General features: G+C 52.9%; 1 protein-coding gene across 6 annotated transcripts in view; it reads right to left on the bottom strand.

The window, feature by feature from the left end:
- The window catches only part of LOC144248619 (uncharacterized), a 470,148-nt gene that overhangs the window by 171,901 nt on the left and 275,879 nt on the right, over positions 1-22,368 (bottom strand). The gene's annotated exons all lie outside the window — the stretch shown is intronic.

Raw genomic sequence — 22,368 nt, 5'->3', positions numbered from 1 at the left:
CAGGTCCAGGTTCCTGATGTCACTTTGTAGGGCTCCCTTGGGTCTATCAGGGCAGCACAAGTTTGAGGTGGGGACAACTTTGGTCTGGGGTCCATCCTTCGATATAAGGATTTTTTGCAGTCAGGGCCCAGCCCAGGGGCCCCTGGGCACATCCTTTGTCCCTTTTCCCTGGGAAAGAACACTCACAGGTCCAGGTTCCTGATGTCAGTTTGTAGGGCTCCCTTGGGTCTATCAGGGCAGCACAAGTTTGAGGTGGGGACAACTTTGGTCTGGGCTCCATCCTTCGATATAAGAACTTTCCTCAGTCAGGTCCCGGGCCAGGCGCCCCTGGGCACATCCTTTGTCCCTTTTCCCTGGGAAAGAAAACTCACCAGTCCAGGTTCCTGATGTCAGTTTGTAGGGCTCCCTTGGGTCGATCAGGGCAGCACAAGTTTGAGGTGAAGACAATTTTGGTCTGGGCTCCATCCTTCAATATAAGGATTTTTTGCAGTCAGGGCCCAGCCCAGGGCCAGGCTCCCCTGGGCACATCCTTTGTCCCTTTTCCCTGGGAAAGAAAATTCACAGGTCCAGTTTCCTGATGTGAGTTTGTAGGGCTCCCTTGGGTCTATCAGGGCAGCACAAGTTTGAGGTGGGGACAATTTTGGTCTGGGGTCCATCCTTCGATATAAGGATTTTTTGCAGTCAGGTCCCGGGCCAGGGACCGCTGGGCACATCCTTTGTCCCTTTTCCCTGGGAAAGAAAACTCACCAGTCCAGGTTCCTGATGTCAGTTTGTAGGGCTCCCTTGGGTCTATCAGGGCAGCACAAGTTTGAGGTGGGGACAATTTTGGTCTGGGGTCCATCCTTCGATATAAGGATTTTATGCAGTCAGGTCCCAGCCCAGGGGCCCCTGGGCACATCCTTTGTCCCTTTTCCCTGGGAAAGAAAATTCACAGGTCCAGGTTCCTGATGTCAGTTTGTAGGGCTCCCTTGGGTCTATCTGGGCAGCACAAGTTTGAGGTGAGGACAATTTTGGTCTGGGCTCCATCCTTCAATATATGGATTTTTTGCAGTCAGGGCCCAGCCCAGGGCCAGGCTCCCCTGGGCACATCCTTTGTCCCTTTTCCCTGGGAAAAAAACGTCACAGGTCCAGGTTCCTGATGTCAGTTTGTAGGGCTCCCTTGGGTCTATCAGGGCAGCACAAGTTTGAGGTGGGGACAACTTCGGTCTGGGCTCCATCCTTCGATATAAGGATTTTATGCAGTCAGGTCCCAGCCCAGGGGCCCCTGGGCACATCCTTTGTCCCTTTTCCCTGGGAAAAAAAACTCACAAGTCCAGGTTCCTGATGTCAGTTTGTAGGGCTCCCTTGGGTCTATCAGGGCAGCACAAGTTTGAGGTGGGGACAATTTTGGTCTGGGCTCCATCCTTCAATATAAGGATTTTTTGCAGTCAGGTCCCGGGCCAGGCGCCCCTGGGCACATCCTTTGTCCCTTTTCCCTGGGAAAGAAAACTCACCAGTCCAGGTTCCTGATGTCAGTTTGTAGGGCTCCCTTGGGTCGATCAGGGCAGCACAAGTTTGAGGTGAGGACAATTTTGGTCAGGGGTCCATCCTTCAATATAAGGATTTTTGCAATCAGGTCCCAGCCCAGGGGCCCCTGGGCACATCCTTTGTCCCTTTTCCCTGGGAAAGAAAACTCACAGGTCCAGGTTCCTGATGTCAGTTTGTAGGGCTCCCTTGGGTCTATCTGGGCAGCACAAGTTTGAGGTGAGGACAATTTTGGTCTGGGCTCCATCCTTCAATATAAGGATTTTTTGCAGTCAGGGCCCAGCCCAGGGCCAGGCTCCCCTGGGCACATCCTTTGTCCCTTTTCCCTGGGAAAGAAAACTCACAGGTCCAGTTTCCTGATGTGAGTTTGTAGGGCTCCCTTGGGTCTATCAGGGCAGCACAAGTTTGAGGTGGGGACAATTTTGGTCTGGGGTCCATCCTTCGATATAAGGATTTTTTGCAGTCAGGTCCCGGGCCAGGGACCGCTGGGCACATCCTTTGTCCCTTTTCCCTGGGAAAGAAAACTCACCAGTCCAGGTTCCTGATGTCAGTTTGTAGGGCTCCCTTGGGTCTACCAGGGCAGCACAAGTTTGAGGTGGGGACAACTTTGGTCTGGGGTCCATCCTTCGATATAAGGATTTTTGGCAGTCAGGTCCCAGCCCAGGGGCCCCTGGGCACATCCTTTGGCCATTTTCCCTGGGAAAGAAAACTCACCAGTCCAGGTTCCTGATGTCAGTTTGTAGGGCTCCCTTGGGTCTATCAGGGCAGCACAAGTTTGAGGTGGGGACAATTTTGTTCTGGGGTCCATCCTTCGATATAAGGATTTTATGCAGTCAGGTCCCAGCCCAGGGGCCCCTGGGCACATCCTTTGTCCCTTTTCCCTGGGAAAGAAAATTCACAGGTCCAGGTTCCTGATGTCAGTTTGTAGGGCTCCCTTGGGTCTATCTGGGCAGCACAAGTTTGAGGTGAGGACAATTTTGGTCTGGGCTCCATCCTTCAATATAAGGATTTTTTGCAGTCAGTTCCCAGCCCAGGGCCAGGCTCCCCTGGGCACATCCTTTGTCCCTTTTCCCTGGGAAAGAAAACTCACAGGTCCAGGTTCCTGATGTCACTTTGTAGGTCTCCCTTGGGTCTACCGGAGCAACACAAGTTTGAGGTGGGGACAACTTTGGTCTGGGCTCCATCCTTCGATATCAGGATTTTATTCAGTCAGGTCCCAGCCCAGGGGCCCCTGGGCACATCCTTTGGCCATTTTCCCTTGGAAAGAAAACTCACAGGTCCAGGTTCCTGATGTCAGTTTGTAGGGCTCCCTTGGGTCTATCAGGGCAGCACAAGTTTGTGGTGGGGACAACTTTGATCTGGGCTCCATCCTTCGATATAAGGAGTTTTTGCAGTCAGGTCCCAGCCCAGGGGCCCCTGGGCACATCCTTTGTCCCTTTTCCCTGGGAAAAAAAACTCACAGGTCCAGGTTCCTGATGTCAGTTTGTAGGGCTCCCTTGGGTCTATCAGGGCAGCACAAGTTTGAGGTGGGGACAATTTTGGTCTGGGCTCCATCCTTCGATATAAGGATTTTTGCAGTCAGGTCCCGGGCCAGGAACCGCTGGGCACATCCTTTGTCCCTTTTCCCTGGGAAAGAAAACTCACCAGTCCAGGTTCCTGATGTCAGTTTGTAGGGCTCCCTTGGGTCTACCAGGGCAGCACAAGTTTGAGGTGGGGACAACTTTGGTCTGGGGTCCATCCTTCGATATAAGGATTTTTGGCAGTCAGGTCCCAGCCCAGGGGCCCCTGGGCACATCCTTTGGCCATTTTCCCTGGGAAAGAAAACTCACCAGTCCAGGTTCCTGATGTCAGTTTGTAGGGCTCCCTTGGGTCTATCAGGGCAGCACAAGTTTGAGGTGGGGACAATTTTGTTCTGGGGTCCATCCTTCGATATAAGGATTTTATGCAGTCAGGTCCCAGCCCAGGGGCCCCTGGGCACATCCTTTGTCCCTTTTCCCTGGGAAAGAAAATTCACAGGTCCAGGTTCCTGATGTCAGTTTGTAGGGCTCCCTTGGGTCTATCTGGGCAGCACAAGTTTGAGGTGAGGACAATTTTGGTCTGGGCTCCATCCTTCAATATAAGGATTTTTTGCAGTCAGGGCCCAGCCCAGGGCCAGGCTCCCCTGGGCACATCCTTTGTCCCTTTTCCCTGGGAAAAAAAACTCACAGGTCCAGGTTCCTGATGTCACTTTGTAGGGCTCCCTTGGGTCTATCAGGGCAGCACAAGTTTGAGGTGGGGACAACTTTGGTCTGGGGTCCATCCTTCGATATAAGGATTTTTTGCAGTCAGGGCCCAGCCCAGGGGCCCCTGGGCACATCCTTTGTCCCTTTTCCCTGGGAAAGAACACTCACAGGTCCAGGTTCCTGATGTCAGTTTGTAGGGCTCCCTTGGGTCTATCAGGGCAGCACAAGTTTGAGGTGGGGACAACTTTGGTCTGGGCTCCATCCTTCGATATAAGAACTTTCCTCAGTCAGGTCCCGGGCCAGGCGCCCCTGGGCACATCCTTTGTCCCTTTTCCCTGGGAAAGAAAACTCACCAGTCCAGGTTCCTGATGTCAGTTTGTAGGGCTCCCTTGGGTCGATCAGGGCAGCACAAGTTTGAGGTGAAGACAATTTTGGTCTGGGCTCCATCCTTCAATATAAGGATTTTTTGCAGTCAGGGCCCAGCCCAGGGCCAGGCTCCCCTGGGCACATCCTTTGTCCCTTTTCCCTGGGAAAGAAAATTCACAGGTCCAGTTTCCTGATGTGAGTTTGTAGGGCTCCCTTGGGTCAATCAGGGCAGCACAAGTTTGAGGTGGGGACAATTTTGGTCTGGGGTCCATCCTTCGATATAAGGATTTTTTGCAGTCAGGTCCCGGGCCAGGGACCGCTGGGCACATCCTTTGTCCCTTTTCCCTGGGAAAGAAAACTCACCAGTCCAGGTTCCTGATGTCAGTTTGTAGGGCTCCCTTGGGTCTATCAGGGCAGCACAAGTTTGAGGTGGGGACAATTTTGGTCTGGGGTCCATCCTTCGATATAAGGATTTTATGCAGTCAGGTCCCAGCCCAGGGGCCCCTGGGCACATCCTTTGTCCCTTTTCCCTGGGAAAGAAAATTCACAGGTCCAGGTTCCTGATGTCAGTTTGTAGGGCTCCCTTGGGTCTATCTGGGCAGCACAAGTTTGAGGTGAGGACAATTTTGGTCTGGGCTCCATCCTTCAATATATGGATTTTTTGCAGTCAGGGCCCAGCCCAGGGGCCCCTGGGCACATCCTTTGTCCCTTTTCCCTGGGAAAGAACACTCACAGGTCCAGGTTCCTGATGTCAGTTTGTAGGGCTCCCTTGGGTCTATCAGGGCAGCACAAGTTTGAGGTGGGGACAATTTTAGTCTGGGCTCCATCCTTCAATATAAGGATTTTTTGCAGTCAGGTCCCGGGCCAGGCGCCCCTGGGCACATCCTTTGTCCCTTTTCCCTGGGAAAGAAAACTCACCAGTCCAGGTTCCTGATGTCAGTTTGTAGGGCTCCCTTGGGTCGATCAGGGCAGCACAAGTTTGAGGTGAGGACAATTTTGGTCAGGGGTCCATCCTTCAATATAAGGATTTTTGCAATCAGGTCCCAGCCCAGGGGCCCCTGGGCACATCCTTTGTCCCTTTTCCCTGGGAAAGAAAACTCACAGGTCCAGGTTCCTGATGTCAGTTTGTAGGGCTCCCTTGGGTCTATCTGGGCAGCACAAGTTTGAGGTGAGGACAATTTTGGTCTGGGCTCCATCCTTCAATATAAGGATTTTTTGCAGTCAGGGCCCAGCCCAGGGCCAGGCTCCCCTGGGCACATCCTTTGTCCCTTTTCCCTGGGAAAGAAAATTCACAGGTCCAGTTTCCTGATGTGAGTTTGTAGGGCTCCCTTGGGTCTATCAGGGCAGCACAAGTTTGAGGTGGGGACAATTTTGGTCTGGGGTCCATCCTTCGATATAAGGATTTTTTGCAGTCAGGTCCCGGGCCAGGGACCGCTGGGCACATCCTTTGTCCCTTTTCCCTGGGAAAGAAAACTCACCAGTCCAGGTTCCTGATGTCAGTTTGTAGGGCTCCCTTGGGTCTACCAGGGCAGCACAAGTTTGAGGTGGGGACAACTTTGGTCTGGGGTCCATCCTTCGATATAAGGATTTTTGGCAGTCAGGTCCCAGCCCAGGGGCCCCTGGGCACATCCTTTGGCCATTTTCCCTGGGAAAGAAAACTCACCAGTCCAGGTTCCTGATGTCAGTTTGTAGGGCTCCCTTGGGTCTATCAGGGCAGCACAAGTTTGAGGTGGGGACAATTTTGTTCTGGGGTCCATCCTTCGATATAAGGATTTTATGCAGTCAGGTCCCAGCCCAGGGGCCCCTGGGCACATCCTTTGTCCCTTTTCCCTGGGAAAGAAAATTCACAGGTCCAGGTTCCTGATGTCAGTTTGTAGGGCTCCCTTGGGTCTATCTGGGCAGCACAAGTTTGAGGTGAGGACAATTTTGGTCTGGGCTCCATCCTTCAATATAAGGATTTTTTGCAGTCAGTTCCCAGCCCAGGGCCAGGCTCCCCTGGGCACATCCTTTGTCCCTTTTCCCTGGGAAAGAAAACTCACAGGTCCAGGTTCCTGATGTCACTTTGTAGGTCTCCCTTGGGTCTACCGGAGCAACACAAGTTTGAGGTGGGGACAACTTTGGTCTGGGCTCCATCCTTCGATATCAGGATTTTATTCAGTCAGGTCCCAGCCCAGGGGCCCCTGGGCACATCCTTTGGCCATTTTCCCTTGGAAAGAAAACTCACAGGTCCAGGTTCCTGATGTCAGTTTGTAGGGCTCCCTTGGGTCTATCAGGGCAGCACAAGTTTGTGGTGGGGACAACTTTGATCTGGGCTCCATCCTTCGATATAAGGAGTTTTTGCAGTCAGGTCCCAGCCCAGGGGCCCCTGGGCACATCCTTTGTCCCTTTTCCCTGGGAAAAAAAACTCACAGGTCCAGGTTCCTGATGTCAGTTTGTAGGGCTCCCTTGGGTCTATCAGGGCAGCACAAGTTTGAGGTGGGGACAACTTTGGTCTGGGCTCCATCCTTCGATATCAGGATTTTATGCAGTCAGGTCCCAGCCCAGGGGCCCCTGGGCACATCCTTTGGCCATTTTCCCTTGGAAAGAAAACTCACCAGTCCAGGTTCCTGATGTCAGTTTGTAGGGCTCCCTTGGGTCAATCAGGGCAGCACAAGTTTGAGGTGGGGACAATTTTGGTCTGGGGTCCATCCTTCGATATAAGGATTTTATGCAGTCGGGGCCCAGCCCAGGGGCCCCTGGGCACATCCTTTGTCCCTTTTCCCTGGGAAAGAAAATTCACAGGTCCAGGTTCCTGATGTCAGTTTGTAGGGCTCCCTTGGGTCTATCTGGGCAGCACAAGTTTGAGGTGAGGACAATTTTGGTCTGGGCTCCATCCTTCAATATATGGATTTTTTGCAGTCAGGGCCCAGCCCAGGGCCAGGCTCCCCTGGGCACATCCTTTGTCCCTTTTCCCTGGGAAAAAAAACTCACAGGTCCAGGTTCCTGATGTCAGTTTGTAGGGCTCCCTTGGGTCTATCAGGGCAGCACAAGTTTGAGGTGGGGACAACTTCGGTCTGGGCTCCATCCTTCGATATAAGGATTTTATGCAGTCAGGTCCCAGCCCAGGGGCCCCTGGGCACATCCTTTGTCCCTTTTCCCTGGGAAAAAAAACTCACAAGTCCAGGTTCCTGATGTCAGTTTGTACGGCTCCCTTGGGTCTATCAGGGCAGCACAAGTTTGAGGTGGGGACAACTTCGGTCTGGGCTCCATCCTTCGATATAAGGAGTTTTTGCAGTCAGTGCCCAGCCCAGGGGTTCTTGGGCACATCGTTTGGCCATTTTCCCTGGGAAAGAAAACTCACAGGTCCAGGTTCCTGATGTCACTTTGTAGGGCTCCCTTGGGTCTATCAGGGCAGCACAAGTTTGTGGTGGGGACAACTTTGATCTGGGCTCCATCCTTCGATATAAGGAGTTTTTGCAGTCAGGTCCCAGCCCAGGGGCCCCTGGGCACATCCTTTGTCCCTTTTCCCTGGGAAAAAAAACTCACAGGTCCAGGTTCCTGATGTCAGTTTGTAGGGCTCCCTTGGGTCTATCAGGGCAGCACAAGTTTGAGGTGGGGACAACTTTGGTCTGGGCTCCATCCTTCAATATCAGGATTTTATGCAGTCAGGTCCCAGCCCAGGGGCCCCTGGGCACATCCTTTGGCCATTTTCCCTTGGAAAGAAAACTCACCAGTCCAGGTTCCTGATGTCAGTTTGTAGGGCTCCCTTGGGTCAATCAGGGCAGCACAAGTTTGAGGTGGGGACAATTTTGGTCTGGGGTCCATCCTTCGATATAAGGATTTTATGCAGTCGGGGCCCAGCCCAGGGGCCCCTGGGCACATCCTTTGTCCCTTTTCCCTGGGAAAGAAAATTCACAGGTCCAGGTTCCTGATGTCAGTTTGTAGGGCTCCCTTGGGTCTATCTGGGCAGCACAAGTTTGAGGTGAGGACAATTTTGGTCTGGGCTCCATCCTTCAATATATGGATTTTTTGCAGTCAGGGCCCAGCCCAGGGCCAGGCTCCCCTGGGCACATCCTTTGTCCCTTTTCCCTGGGAAAAAAAACTCACAGGTCCAGGTTCCTGATGTCAGTTTGTAGGGCTCCCTTGGGTCTATCAGGGCAGCACAAGTTTGAGGTGGGGACAACTTCGGTCTGGGCTCCATCCTTCGATATAAGGATTTTATGCAGTCAGGTCCCAGCCCAGGGGCCCCTGGGCACATCCTTTGTCCCTTTTCCCTGGGAAAAAAAACTCACAAGTCCAGGTTCCTGATGTCAGTTTGTAGGGCTCCCTTGGGTCTATCAGGGCAGCACAAGTTTGAGGTGGGGACAACTTCGGTCTGGGCTCCATCCTTCGATATAAGGAGTTTTTGCAGTCAGTGCCCAGCCCAGGGGTTCTTGGGCACATCGTTTGGCCATTTTCCCTGGGAAAGAAAACTCACAGGTCCAGGTTCCTGATGTCACTTTGTAGGGCTCCCTTGGGTCTATCAGGGCAGCACAAGTTTGAGGTGGGGACAACTTTGGTCTGGGGTCCATCCTTCGATATAAGGATTTTTTGCAGTCAGGGCCCAGCCCAGGGGCCCCTGGGCACATCCTTTGTCCCTTTTCCCTGGGAAAGAACACTCACAGGTCCAGGTTCCTGATGTCAGTTTGTAGGGCTCCCTTGGGTCTATCAGGGCAGCACAAGTTTGAGGTGGGGACAATTTTGGTCTGGGCTCCATCCTTCAATATAAGGATTTTTTGCAGTCAGGTCCCGGGCCAGGCGCCCCTGGGCACATCCTTTGTCCCTTTTCCCTGGGAAAGAAAACTCACAGGTCCAGGTTCCTGATGTCAGTTTGTAGGGCTCCCTTGGGTCGATCAGGGCAGCACAAGTTTGAGGTGAGGACAATTTTGGTCGGGGGTCCATCCTTCAATATAAGGATTTTTGCAATCAGGTCCCAGCCCAGGGGCCCCTGGGCACATCCTTTGTCCCTTTTCCCTGGGAAAGAAAACTCACAGGTCCAGGTTCCTGATGTCAGTTTGTAGGGCTCCCTTGGGTCTATCTGGGCAGCACAAGTTTGAGGTGAGGACAATTTTGGTCTGGGCTCCATCCTTCAATATAAGGATTTTTTGCAGTCAGGGCCCAGCCCAGGGCCAGGCTCCCCTGGGCACATCCTTTGTCCCTTTTCCCTGGGAAAGAAAATTCACAGGTCCAGTTTCCTGATGTGAGTTTGTAGGGCTCCCTTGGGTCTATCAGGGCAGCACAAGTTTGAGGTGGGGACAATTTTGGTCTGGGGTCCATCCTTCGATATAAGGATTTTTGCAGTCAGGTCCCGGGCCAGGGACCGCTGGGCACATCCTTTGTCCCTTTTCCCTGGGAAAGAAAACTCACCAGTCCAGGTTCCTGATGTCAGTTTGTAGGGCTCCCTTGGGTCTACCAGGGCAGCACAAGTTTGAGGTGGGGACAACTTTGGTCTGGGGTCCATCCTTCGATATAAGGATTTTTGGCAGTCAGGTCCCAGCCCAGGGGCCCCTGGGCACATCCTTTGGCCATTTTCCCTGGGAAAGAAAACTCACCAGTCCAGGTTCCTGATGTCAGTTTGTAGGGCTCCCTTGGGTCTATCAGGGCAGCACAAGTTTGAGGTGGGGACAATTTTGTTCTGGGGTCCATCCTTCGATATAAGGATTTTATGCAGTCAGGTCCCAGCCCAGGGGCCCCTGGGCACATCCTTTGTCCCTTTTCCCTGGGAAAGAAAATTCACAGGTCCAGGTTCCTGATGTCAGTTTGTAGGGCTCCCTTGGGTCTATCTGGGCAGCACAAGTTTGAGGTGAGGACAATTTTGGTCTGGGCTCCATCCTTCAATATAAGGATTTTTTGCAGTCAGTTCGCAGCCCAGGGCCAGGCTCCCCTGGGCACACCCTTTGTCCCTTTTCTCTGGGAAAGAAAACTCACAGGTCCAGGTTCCTGATGTCACTTTGTAGGTCTCCCTTGGGTCTACCGGAGCAACACAAGTTTGAGGTGGGGACAACTTTGGTCTGGGCTCCATCCTTCGATATCAGGATTTTATTCAGTCAGGTCCCAGCCCAGGGGCCCCTGGGCACATCCTTTGGCCATTTTCCCTTGGAAAGAAAACTCACAGGTCCAGGTTCCTGATGTCAGTTTGTAGGGCTCCCTTGTGTCTACCAGGGCAGCACAAGTTTGAGGTGGGGACAACTTCGGTCTGGGCTCCATCCTTCGATATAAGGATTTTTTGCAGTCAGGTCCCAGCCAAGGGGCCCCTGGGCACATCCTTTGTCCCTTTTCCCTGGGAAAAAAAACTCACAGGTCTAGGTTCCTGATGTCAGTTTGTAGGGCTCCCTTGGGTCTACCAGGGCAGCACAAGTTTGAGGTGGGGACAACTTCGGTCTGGGCTCCATCCTTCGATATAAGGATTTTTTGCAGTCAGTGCCAAGCCCAGGGGCCCTTGGGCACATCGTTTGGCCATTTTCCCTGGGAAAGAAAACTCACAGGTCCAGGTTCCTGATGTCAGTTTGTAGGGCTCCCTTGGGTCTATCAGGGCAGCACAAGTTTGAGGTGGGGACAACTTCGGTCTGGGCTCCATCCTTCGATATAAGAATTTTCCTCAGTCAGGTCCCGGGCCAGGCGCCCCTGGGCACATCCTTTGTCCCTTTTCCCTGGGAAATGAAACTCACAGGTCCAGGTTCCTGATGTCAGTTTGTAGGGCTCCCTTGTGTCTACCAGGGCAGCACAAGTTTGAGGTGGGGACAACTTCGGTCTGGGCTCCATCCTTCGATATAAGGATTTTTTGCAGTCAGGGCCCAGCCCAGGGGCCCCTGGGCACATCCTTTCTCCCGTTTTCCCTGGGAAAGAAATCTCACAGGTCCAGGTTCCTGATGTCAGTTTGTAGGGCTCCCTTGGGTCTATCAGGGCAGCACAAGTTTGAGGTGGGGACGACTTTGGTCTGGGGTCCATTAATCGATATAAGGATTTTTTGCAGTCAGGTCCGAGCCCAGGGGCCCCGGACACATCCTTTGTCCCTTTTCCCTGGGAAAGAAAACTCACCAGTCCAGGTTCCTGATGTGAGTTTGTAGGGCTCCCTTGGGTCTATCAGGGCAGCACAAGTTTGAGGTGGGGACAACTTTGGTCTGGGCTCCATCCTTCGATATAAGAATTTTCCTCAGTCAGGTCCCGGGCCAGGCGCCCCTGGGCACATCCTTTGTCCCTTTTCCCTGGGAAAGAAAACTCACCAGTCCAGGTTCCTGATGTCAGTTTGTAGGGCTCCCTTGGGTCGATCAGGGCAGCACAAGTTTGAGGTGAGGACAATTTTGGTCAGGGGTCCATCCTTCAATATAAGGATTTTTGCAGTCAGGTCCCAGCCCAGGGGCCCCTGGGCACATCCTTTGTCCCTTTTCCCTGGGAAGGAAAACTCACCAGTCCAGGTTCCTGATGTCAGTTTGTAGGGCTCTCTTTGGTCTATCAGGGCAGCACAAGTTTGAGGTGGGGACAACTTTGGTCTGGGCTCCATCCTTCGATATAAGAATTTTCCTCGGTCATGTCCCGGGCCAGGCGCCCCTGGGCACATCCTTTGTCCCTTTTCCCTGGGAAAGAAAACTCACCAGTCCAGGTTCCTGATGTCAGTTTGTAGGGCTCCCTTGGGTCTATCAGGGCAGCACAAGTTTGATGTGGGGACAACTTCGGTCTGGGCTCCATCCTTCGATATAAGGATTTTTTGCAGTCAGTGCCAAGCCCAGGGGCCCTTGGGCACATCGTTTGGCCATTTTGCCTGGGAAAGAAAACTCACAGGTCCAGGTTCCTGATGTCAGTTTGTAGGGCTCCCTTGGGTCTATCAGGGCAGCACAAGTTTGAGGTGGGGACAACTTCGGTCTGGACTCCATCCTTCGATATAAGAATTTTCCTCAGTCAGGTCCCGGGCCAGGCGCCCCTGGGCACATCCTTTGTCCCTTTTCCCTGGGAAAGAAAACTCACAGGTCCAGGTTCCTGATGTGTGTTTGTAGGGCTCCCTTGTGTCTACCAGGGCAGCACAAGTTTGAGGTGAGGACAATTTTGGTCAGGGGTCCATCCTTCAATATAAGGATTTTATGCAGTCAGGTCCCAGCCCAGGGGCCCCTGGGCACATCCTTTGTCCCTTTTCCCTGGGAAAGAAAACTCACCAGTCCAGGTTCCTGATGTCAGTTTGTAGGGCTCCTTTGGGTCTATCTGGGCAGCACAAGTTTGAGGTGAGGACAATTTTGGTCTGGGCTCCATCCTTCAATATAAGGATTTTTTGCAGTCAGGGCCCAGCCCAGGGCCAGACTCCCCTGGGCACATCCTTTGTCCCTTTTCCCTGGGAAAGAAAATTCACAGGTCCAGTTTCCGGATTTGAGTTTGTACTGCTCCCTTGGGTCTATCAGGGCAGCACAAGTTTGAGGTGAGGACAATTTTGGTCAGGGGTCCATCCTTCGATATAAGGATTTTTTGCAGTCAGGTCCCGGGCCAGGGACCCCTGGGCACATCCTTTGTCCCTTTTCCCTGGGAAAGAAAACTCACCAGTCCAGGTTCCTGATGTCAGTTTGTAGGGCTCCCTTGGGTCTACCAGGGCAGCACAAGTTTGAGGTGGGGACAACTTTGGTCAGGGGTCCATCCTTCGATATAAGGATTTTTGGCAGTCATGTCCCAGCCCAGGGGCCCCTGAGCACATCCTTTGGCCATTTTCCCTGGGAAAGAAAACTCACCAGTCCAGGTTCCTGATGTGAGTTTGTAGGGCTCCCTTGGGTCTATCAGGGCAGCACAAGTTTGAGGTGGGGACAATTTTGGTCTGGGGTCCATCCTTCGATATAAGGATTTTATGCAGTCAGGTCCCAGCCCAGGGGCCCCTGGGCACATCCTTTGTCCCTTTTCCCTGGGAAAGAAAATTCACAGGTCCAGGTTCCTGATGTCAGTTTGTAGGGCTCCCTTGGGTCTATCTGGGCAGCACAAGTTTGAGGTGAGGACAATTTTGGTCTGGGCTCCATCCTTCAATAGAAGGATTTTTTGCAGTCAGTTCCCAGCCCAGGGCCAGGCTCCCCTGGGCACATCCTTTGTCCCTTTTCCCTGGGAAAGAAAACTCACAGGTCCAGGTTCCTGATGTCACTTTGTAGGTCTCCCTTGGGTCTACCGGAGCAACACAAGTTTGAGGTGGGGACAACTTTGGTCTGGGCTCCATCCTTCGATATCAGGATTTTATGCAGTCAGGTCCCAACCCAGGGGCCCCTGGGCACATCCTTTGTCCCTTTTCCCTGGGAAAGAAAACTCACCAGTCCAGGTTCCTGATGTCAGTTTGTAGGGCTCCCTTGGGTCTATCAGGGCAGCACAAGTTTGAGGTGAGGACAATTTTGGTCAGGGGTCCATCCTTCAATATAAGGATTTTTTGCAATCAGGTCCAAGCCCAGGGGCCCCTGGGCACATCCTTTGTCCCTTTTCCCTGGGAAAGAAAACTCACAGGTCCAGGTTCCTGATGTCAGTTTGTAGGGCTCCTTTGGGTCTATCTGGGCAGCACAAGTTTGAGGTGAGGACAATTTTGGTCTGGGCTCCATCCTTCAATATATGGATTTTTTGCAGTCAGGGCCCAGCCCAGGGCCAGGCTCCCTTGGGCACATCCTTTGTCCCTTTTCCCTGGGAAAGAAAATTCACAGGTCCAGTTTCCGGATTTGAGTTTGTAGGGCTCCCTTGGGTCTTTCAGGGCAGCACAAGCTTGAGGTGAGGACAATTTTGGTCAGGGGTCCATCCTTCGATATAAGGATTTTTTGCAGTCAGGTCCCGGGCCAGGGACCCCTGGGCACATCCTTTGTCCCTTTTCCCTGGGAAAGAAAACTCACCAGTCCAGGTTCCTGATGTCAGTTTGTAGGGCTCCCTTGGGTCTATCTGGGCAGCACAAGTTTGAGGTGAGGACAATTTTGGTCTGGGCTCCATCCTTCAATAGAAGGATTTTTTGCAGTCAGTTCCCAGCCCAGGGCCAGGCTCCCCTGGGCACACCCTTTGTCCCTTTTCCCTGGGAAAGAAAACTCACAGGTCCAGGTTCCTGATGTCACTTTGTAGGTCTCCCTTGGGTCTACCGGAGCAACACAAGTTTGAGGTGGGGACAACTTTGGTCTGGGCTCCATCCTTCGATATCAGGATTTTATGCAGTCAGGTCCCAGCCCAGGGGCCCCTGGGCACATCCTTTGTCCCTTTTCCCTGGGAAAGAAAACTCACAGGTCCAGGTTCCTGATGTCAGTTTGTAGGGCTCCCTTGGGTCTATCAGGGCAGCACAAGTTTGAGGTGGGGACACCTTTGGTCTGGGGTCCATCCTTCGATATAAGGATTTTTTGCAGTCAGGTCCCGGGCCAGGGACCCCTGGGCACATCCTTTGTCCCTTTTCCCTGGGAAAGAAAACTCACAGGTCCAGGTTCCTGATGTCAGTTTGTAGGGCTCCCTTGTGTCTACCAGGGCAGCACAAGTTTGAGGTGGGGACAACTTTGGTCTGGGCTCCATCCTTCGATATAAGAATTTTCCTCAGTCAGGTCCCGGGCCAGGCGCCCCTGGGCACATCCTTTGTCCCTTTTCCCTGGGAAAGAAAACTCACCAGTCCAGGTTCCTGATGTCAGTTTGTAGGGCTCCCTTGGGTCGATCAGGGCAGCACAAGTTTGAGGTGAGGACAATTTTGGTCAGGGGTCCATCCTTCAATATAAGGATTTTTGCAGTCAGGTCCCAGCCCAGGGGCCCCTGGGCACATCCTTTGTCCCTTTTCCCTGGGAAAGAAAACTCACAGGTCCAGGTTCCTGATGTCAGTTTGTAGGGCTCCCTTGGGTCAATCAGGGCAGCACAAGTTTGAGGTGGGGACAACTTTGGTCTGGGCTCCATCCTTCGATATAAGGATTTTTTGCAGTCAGGTCCCAGCCAAGGGGCCCCTGGGCACATCCTTTGTCCCTTTTCCCTGGGAAAAAAAACTCACAGGTCCAGGTTCCTGATGTCAGTTTGTAGGGCTCCCTTGGGTCTATCAGGGCAGCACAAGTTTGAGGTGGGGACAACTTCGGTCTGGGATCCATCCTTCGATATAAGGATTTTATGCAGTCAGGTCCCAGCCCAGGGGCCCCTGGGCACACCCTTTGGCCATTTTCCCTTGGAAAGAAAACGCACCAGTCCAGGTTCCTGATGTCAGTTTGTAGGGCTCCCTTGGGTCTATCAGGGCAGCACAAGTTTGAGGTGGGGACAACTTCGGTCTGGGCTCCATCCTTCGATATAAGGATTTTTTGAAGTCAGTGCCAAGCCCAGGGGCCCTTGGGCACATCGTTTGGCCATTTTCCCTGGGAAAGAAAACTCACAGGTCCAGGTTCCTGATGTCAGTTTGTAGGGCTCCCTTGGGTCTATCAGGGCAGCACAAGTTTGAGGTGGGGACAACTTCGGTCTGGGCTCCATCCTTCGATATAAGAATTTTCCTCAGTCAGGTCCCGGGCCAGGCGCCCCTGGGCACATCCTTTGTCCCTTTTCCCTGGGAAAGAAAACTCCCAGGTCCAGGTTCCTGATGTGTGTTTGTAGGGCTCCCTTGTGTCTACCAGGGCAGCACAAGTTTGAGGTGGGGACAACTTTGGTCTGGGGTCCATCCTTCGATATAAGGATTTTTTGCAGTCAGGGCCCAGCCCAGGGGCCCCTGGGCACATCCTTTCTCCCGTTTTCACTGGGAAAGAAATCTCACAGGTCCAGGTTCCTGATGTCAGTTTGTAGGGCTCCCTTGGGTCTATCAGGGCAGCACAAGTTTGTGGTGGGGACAACTTTGGTCTGGAATCCATCCTTCGATATAAGGATTTTTTGCAGTCAGGTCCCAGCCCAGGGGCCCCTGGGCACATCCTTTGTCCCTTTTCCCTGGGAAAGAAAACTCACCAGTCCAGGTTCCTGATGTCAGTTTGTAGGGCTCCCTTGGGTCTATCAGGGCAGCACAAGTTTGAGGTGGGGACAACTTCGGTCTGGGCTCCATCCTTCGATATAAGGATTTTTTGCAGTCAGTGCCAAGCCCAGGGGCCCTTGGGCACATCGTTTGGCCATTTTCCCTGGGAAAGAAAACTCACAGGTCCAGGTTCCTGATGTCAGTTTGTAGGGCTCCCTTGGGTCGATCAGGGCAGCACAAGTTTGAGGTGAGGACAATTTTGGTCAGGGGTCCATCCTTCAATATAAGGATTTTTGCAGTCAGGTCCAAGCCCAGGGGCCCCTGGGCACATCCTTTGTCCCTTTTCCCTGGGAAAGAAAACTCACAGGTCCAGGTTCCTGATGTCAGTTTGTAGGGCTCCCTTGGGTCTATCTGGGCAGCACAAGTTTGAGGTGAGGACAATTTTGGTCTGGGGTCCATCCTTCGATATAAGGATTTCTTGCAGTCAGGTCCCGGGCCAGGGACCCCTGGGCACATCCTTTGTCCCTTTTCCCTGGGAAAGAAAACTCACCAGTCCAGGTTCCTGATGTCAGTTTGTAGGGCTCCCTTGGGTCTACCAGGGCAGCACAAGTTTGAGGTGGGGACAACTTTGGTCAGGGGTCCATCCTTCGATATAAGGATTTTTGGCAGTCATGTCCCAGCCCAGGGGCCCCTGAGCACATCCTTTGGCCATTTTCCCTGGGAAAGAAAACTCACCAGTCCAGGTTCCTGATGTCAGTTTGTAGGGCTCCCTTGGGTCTATCAGGGCAGCACAAGTTTGAGGTGGGGACAATTTTGGTCTGGGGTCCATCCTTCGATATAAGGATTTTTTGCAGTCAGGGCCCAGCCCAGGGGCCCCTGGGCACATCCTTTGGCCATTTTCCCTTGGAAAGAAAACTCACCCGTCCAGGTTCCTGATGTCAGTTTGTAGGGCTCCCTTGGGTCTATCAGGGCAGCACAAGTTTGAGGTGGGGACAACTTCGGTCTGGACTCCATCCTTCGATATCAGGATTTTTTGATGTCAGGTCCCGGGCCGGGAGCCCCTGGGCACATCCTTTGTCCCTTTTCCCTGGGAAAGAAAACTCACCAGTCCAGGTTCCTGATGTCAGTTTGTAGGGCTCCCTTGGGTCTATCAGGGCAGCACAAGTTTGAGGTGAGGACAATTTTGGTCAGGGGTCCATCCTTCAATATAAGGATTTTTGCAGTCAGGTCCCAGCCCAGGGGCCCCTGGGCACATCCTTTGTCCCTTTTCCCTGGGAAAGAAAACTCACAGGTCCAGGTTCCTGATGTCAGTTTGTAGGGCTCCCTTGGGTCTATCAGGGCAGCACAAGTTTGAGGTGGGGACAACTTTGGTCTGGGCTCCATCCTTCGATATAAGGAGTTTTTGCAGTCAGTGCCCAGCCCAGGGGCCCCTGGGCACATCCTTTGTCCCTTTTCCCTGGGAAAGAAAACTCACCAGTCCAGGTTCCTGATGTCAGTTTGTAGGGCTCCCTTGGGTCGATCAGGGCAGCACAAGTCTGAGGTGGGGACAACTTCGGTCTGGGCTCCATCCTTCGATATAAGGATTTTTTGCAGTCAGTGCCAAGCCCAGGGGCCCTTGGGCACATCGTTTGGCCATTTTCCCTGGGAAAGAAAACTCACAGGTCCAGGTTCCTGATGTCAGTTTGTAGGGCTCCCTTGGGTCTATCTGGGCAGCACAAGTTTGAGGTGAGGACAATTTTGGTCTGGGCTCCATCCTTTAATATAAGGATTTTTTGCAGTCAGGGCCCAACCCAGGGCCTGGCTCCCCTGGGCACATCCTTTGTCCCTTTTCCCTGGGAAAGAAAATTCACAGGTCCAGTTTCCTGATGTGAGTTTGTAGGGCTCCCTTGGGTCTATCAAGGCAGCACAAGTTTGAGGTGGGGACAATTTTGGTCTGGGGTCCATCCTTCGATATAAGGATTTTTTGCAGTCAGGTCCCGGGCCAGGGACCGCTGGGCACATCCTTTGTCCCTTTTCCCTGGGAAAGAAAACTCACCAGTCCAGGTTCCTGATGTCAGTTTGTAGGGCTCGCTTGGGTCTACCAGGGCAGCACAAGTTTGAGGTGGGGACAACTTTGGTCTGGGGTCCATCCTTCGATATAAGGATTTTTGGCAGTCAGGTCCCAGCCCAGGGGCCCCTGGGCACATCCTTTGGCCATTTTCCCTGGGAAAGAAAACTCACCAGTCCAGGTTCCTGATGTCAGTTTGTAGGGCTCCCTTGGGTCTATCAGGGCAGCACAAGTTTGAGGTGGGGACAATTTTGTTCTGGGGTCCATCCTTCGATATAAGGATTTTATGCAGTCAGGTCCCAGCCCAGGGGCCCCTGGGCACATCCTTTGTCCCTTTTCCCTGGGAAAGAAAATTCACAGGTCCAGGTTCCTGATGTCAGTTTGTAGGGCTCCCTTGGGTCTATCTGGGCAGCACAAGTTTGAGGTGAGGACAATTTTGGTCTGGGCTCCATCCTTCAATATAAGGATTTTTTGCAGTCAGTTCCCAGCCCAGGGCCAGGCTCCCCTGGGCACATCCTTTGTCCCTTTTCCCTGGGAAAGAAAACTCACAGGTCCAGGTTCCTGATGTCACTTTGTAGGTCTCCCTTGGGTCTACCGGAGCAACACAAGTTTGAGGTGGGGACAACTTTGGTCTGGGCTCCATCCTTCGATATCAGGATTTTATGCAGTCAGGTCCCAGCCCAGGGGCCCCTGGGCACATCCTTTGGCCATTTTCCCTTGGAAAGAAAACTCACCAGTCCAGGTTCCTGATGTCAGTTTGTAGGGCTCCCTTGGGTCTATCAGGGCAGCATAAGTTTGAGGTGGGGACACCTTTGGTCTGGGGTCCATCCTTCGATATAAGGATTTTTTGCAGTCAGGTCCCGGGCCAGGGACCCCTGGGCACATCCTTTGTCCCTTTTCCCTGGGAAAGAAAACTCACAGGTCCAGGTTCCTGATGTCAGTTTGTAGGGCTCCCTTGGGTCTATCAGGGCAGCACAAGTTTGTGGTGGGGACAACTTTGATCTGGAATCCATCCTTCGATATAAGGAGTTTTTGCAGTCAGGTCCCAGCCCAGGGGCCCCTGGGCACATCCTTTGTCCCTTTTCCCTGGGAAAGAAAACTCACCAGTCCAGGTTCCTGATGTCAGTTTGTAGGGCTCCCTTGGGTCTATCAGGGCAGCACAAGTTTGAGGTGAGGACAATTTTGGTCAGGGGTCCATCCTTCAATATAAAGATATTTTGCAGTCAGGTTCCAGCCCAGGGCCAGGCTCCCCTGGGCACATCCTTTGTCCCTTTTCCCTGGGAAAGAAAACTCACAGGTCCAGGTTCCTGATGTCAGTTTGTAGGGCTCCCTTGGGTCTATCAGGGCAGCACAAGTTTGAGGTGGGGACACCTTTGGTCTGGGGTCCATCCTTCGATATAAGGATTTTTTGCAGTCAGGTCCCGGGCCAGGGGCCCCTGGGCACATCCTTTGTCCCTTTTCCCTGGGAAAGAAAACTCACAGGTCCAGGTTCCTGATGTCAGTTTGTAGGGCTCCCTTGTGTCTACCAGGGCAGCACAAGTTTGAGGTGGGGACAACTTTGGTCTGGGCTCCATCCTTCGATATAAGAATTTTCCTCAGTCAGGTCCCGGGCCAGGCGCCCCTGGGCACATCCTTTGTCCCTTTTCCCTGGGAAAGAAAACTCACCAGTCCAGGTTCCTGATGTCAGTTTGTAGGGCTCCCTTGGGTCAATCAGGGCAGCACAAGTTTGAGGTGAGGACAATTTTGGTCAGGGGTCCATCCTTCAATATAAGGATTTTTGCAGTCAGGTCCCAGCCCAGGGGCCCCTGGGCACATCCTTTGTCCCATTTCCCTGGGAAAGAAAACTCACAGGTCCAGGTTCCTGATGTCAGTTTGTAGGGCTCCCTTGGGTCAATCAGGGCAGCACAAGTTTGAGGTGGGGACAACTTTGGTCTGGGCTCCATCCTTCGATATAAGGATTTTTTGCAGTCAGGTCCCAGCCAAGGGGCCCCTGGGCACATCTTTTGTCCGTTTTCCCTGGGAAAAAAAAATCACAGGTCTAGGTTCCTGATGTCAGTTTGTAGGGCTCCCTTGGGTCTATCAGGGCAGCACAAGTTTGAGGTGGGGACAACTTCGGTCTGGGCTCCATCCTTCGATATAAGGATTTTATGAAGTCAGATCCCAGCCCAGGGGCCCCTGGGCACACCCTTTGGCCATTTTCCCTTGGAAAGAAAACTCACCAGTCCAGGTTCCTGATGTCAGTTTGTAGGGCTCCCTTGGGTCTATCAGGGCAGCACAAGTTTGAGGTGGGGACGACTTTGGTCTGGGGTCCATCCATCGATATAAGGATTTTTTGCAGTCAGGTCCGAGCCCAGGGGCCCCGGACACATCCTTTGTCCCTTTTCCCTGGGAAAGAAAACTCACCAGTCCAGGTTCCTGATGTCAGTTTGTAGGGCTCCCTTGGGTCTATCAGGGCAGCACAAGTTTGTGGTGGGGACAACTTTGGTCTGGAATCCATCCTTCGATATAAGGATTTTTTGCAGTCAGGTCCCAGCCCAGGGGCCCCTGGGCACATCCTTTGTCACTTTTCCCTGGGAAAGAAAACTCACCAGTCCAGGTTCCTGATGTGAGTTTGTAGGGCTCCCTTGGGTCTATCAGGGCAGTACAAGTTTGAGGTGGGGACAACTTTGGTCTGGGCTCCATCCTTCGATATAAGAATTTTCCTCAGTCAGGTCCCGGGCCAGGCGCCCCTGGGCACATCCTTTGTCCCTTTTCCCTGGGAAAGAAAACTCACCAGTCCAGGTTCCTGATGTCAGTTTGTAGGGCTCCCTTGGGTCGATCAGGGCAGCACAAGTTTGAGGTGAGGACAATTTTGGTCAGGGGTCCATCCTTCAATATAAGGATTTTTGCAGTCAGGTCCCAGCCCAGGGGCCCCTGGGCACATCCTTTGTCCCTTTTCCCTGGGAAGGAAAACTCACAGGTCCAGGTTCCTGATGTCAGTTTGTAGGGCTCCCTTGGGTCTATCAGGGCAGCACAAGTTTGAGGTGGGGACAACTTTGGTCTGGGCTCCATCCTTCATATAAGAATTTTCCTCAGTCAGGTCCCGGGCCAGGCGCCCCTGGGCACATCCTTTGTCCCTTTTCCCTGGGAAAGAAAACTCACCAGTCCAGGTTCCTGATGTCAGTTTGTAGGGCTCCCTTGGGTCGATCAGGGCAGCACAAGTTTGAGGTGAGGACAATTTTGGTCTTGGCTCCATCCTTCAATATAAGGATTTTTGCAGTCAGGTCCCAGCCCAGGGGCCCCTGTGCACATCCTTTGTCCCTTTTCCCTGGGAAAGAAAACTCACAGGTCCAGGTTCCTGATGTCAGTTTGTAGGGCTCCCTTGGGTCTATCAGGGCAGCACAAGTTTGAGGTGGGGACACCTTTGGTCTGGGCTCCATCCTTCGATATAAGGATTTTTTGCAGTCAGGTCCCAGCCCAGGGGCCCCTGGGCACATCCTTTGTCCCTTTTCCCTGGGAAAGAAAACTCACAGGTCCAGGTTCCTGATGTCAGTTTGTAGGGCTCCCTTGGGTCTATCAGGGCAGCACAAGTTTGAGGTGGGGACAACTTCGGTCTGGGCTCCATCCTTCGATATAAGGATTTTCCTCAGTCAGGTCCCGGGCCAGGCGCCCCTGGGCACATCCTTTGTCCCTTTTCCCTGGGAAAGAAAACTCACAGGTCCAGGTTCCGGATTTGAGTTTGTAGGGCTCCCTTGGGTCTATCAGGGCAGCACAAGTTTGAGGTGGGGACAATTTTGGTCTGGGGTCCATCCTTCGATATAAGGATTTTTTGCAGTCAGGTCCCGGGCCAGGGACCCCTGGGCACATCCTTTGTCCCTTTTCCCTGGGAAAGAAAACTCACCAGTCCAGGTTCCTGATGTCAGTTTGTAGGGCTCCCTTGGGTCTACCAGGGCAGCACAAGTTTGAAGTGGGGACAACTTTGGTCAGGGGTCCATCCTTCGATATAAGGATTTTTGGCAGTCATGTCCCAGCCCAGGGGCCCCTGAGCACATCCTTTGGCCATTTTCCCTGGGAAAGAAAACTCACCAGTCCAGGTTCCTGATGTCAGTTTGTAGGGCTCCCTTGGGTCTATCAGGGCAGCACAAGTTTGAGGTGGGGACAATTTTGGTCTGGGGTCCATCCTTCGATATAAGGATTTTATGCAGTCAGGTCCCAGCCCAGGGGCCCCATGGCACATCCTTTGTCCCTTTTCCCTGGGAAAAAAAATTCACAGGTCCAGGTTCCTGATGTCAGTTTGTAGGGCTCCCTTGGGTCTATCTGGGCAGCACAAGTTTGAG

The sequence above is a fragment of the Lonchura striata genome, chromosome 5, assembly GCF_050655825.1.
Source record: "Lonchura striata isolate lonStrDom1 chromosome 5, ASM5065582v1, whole genome shotgun sequence".
NCBI lineage: Eukaryota > Metazoa > Chordata > Aves > Passeriformes > Estrildidae > Lonchura > Lonchura striata.
The sequence above is the reverse complement of the archived record's forward strand: the minus strand, read 5'-3'. Positions and strand labels throughout refer to the sequence as shown.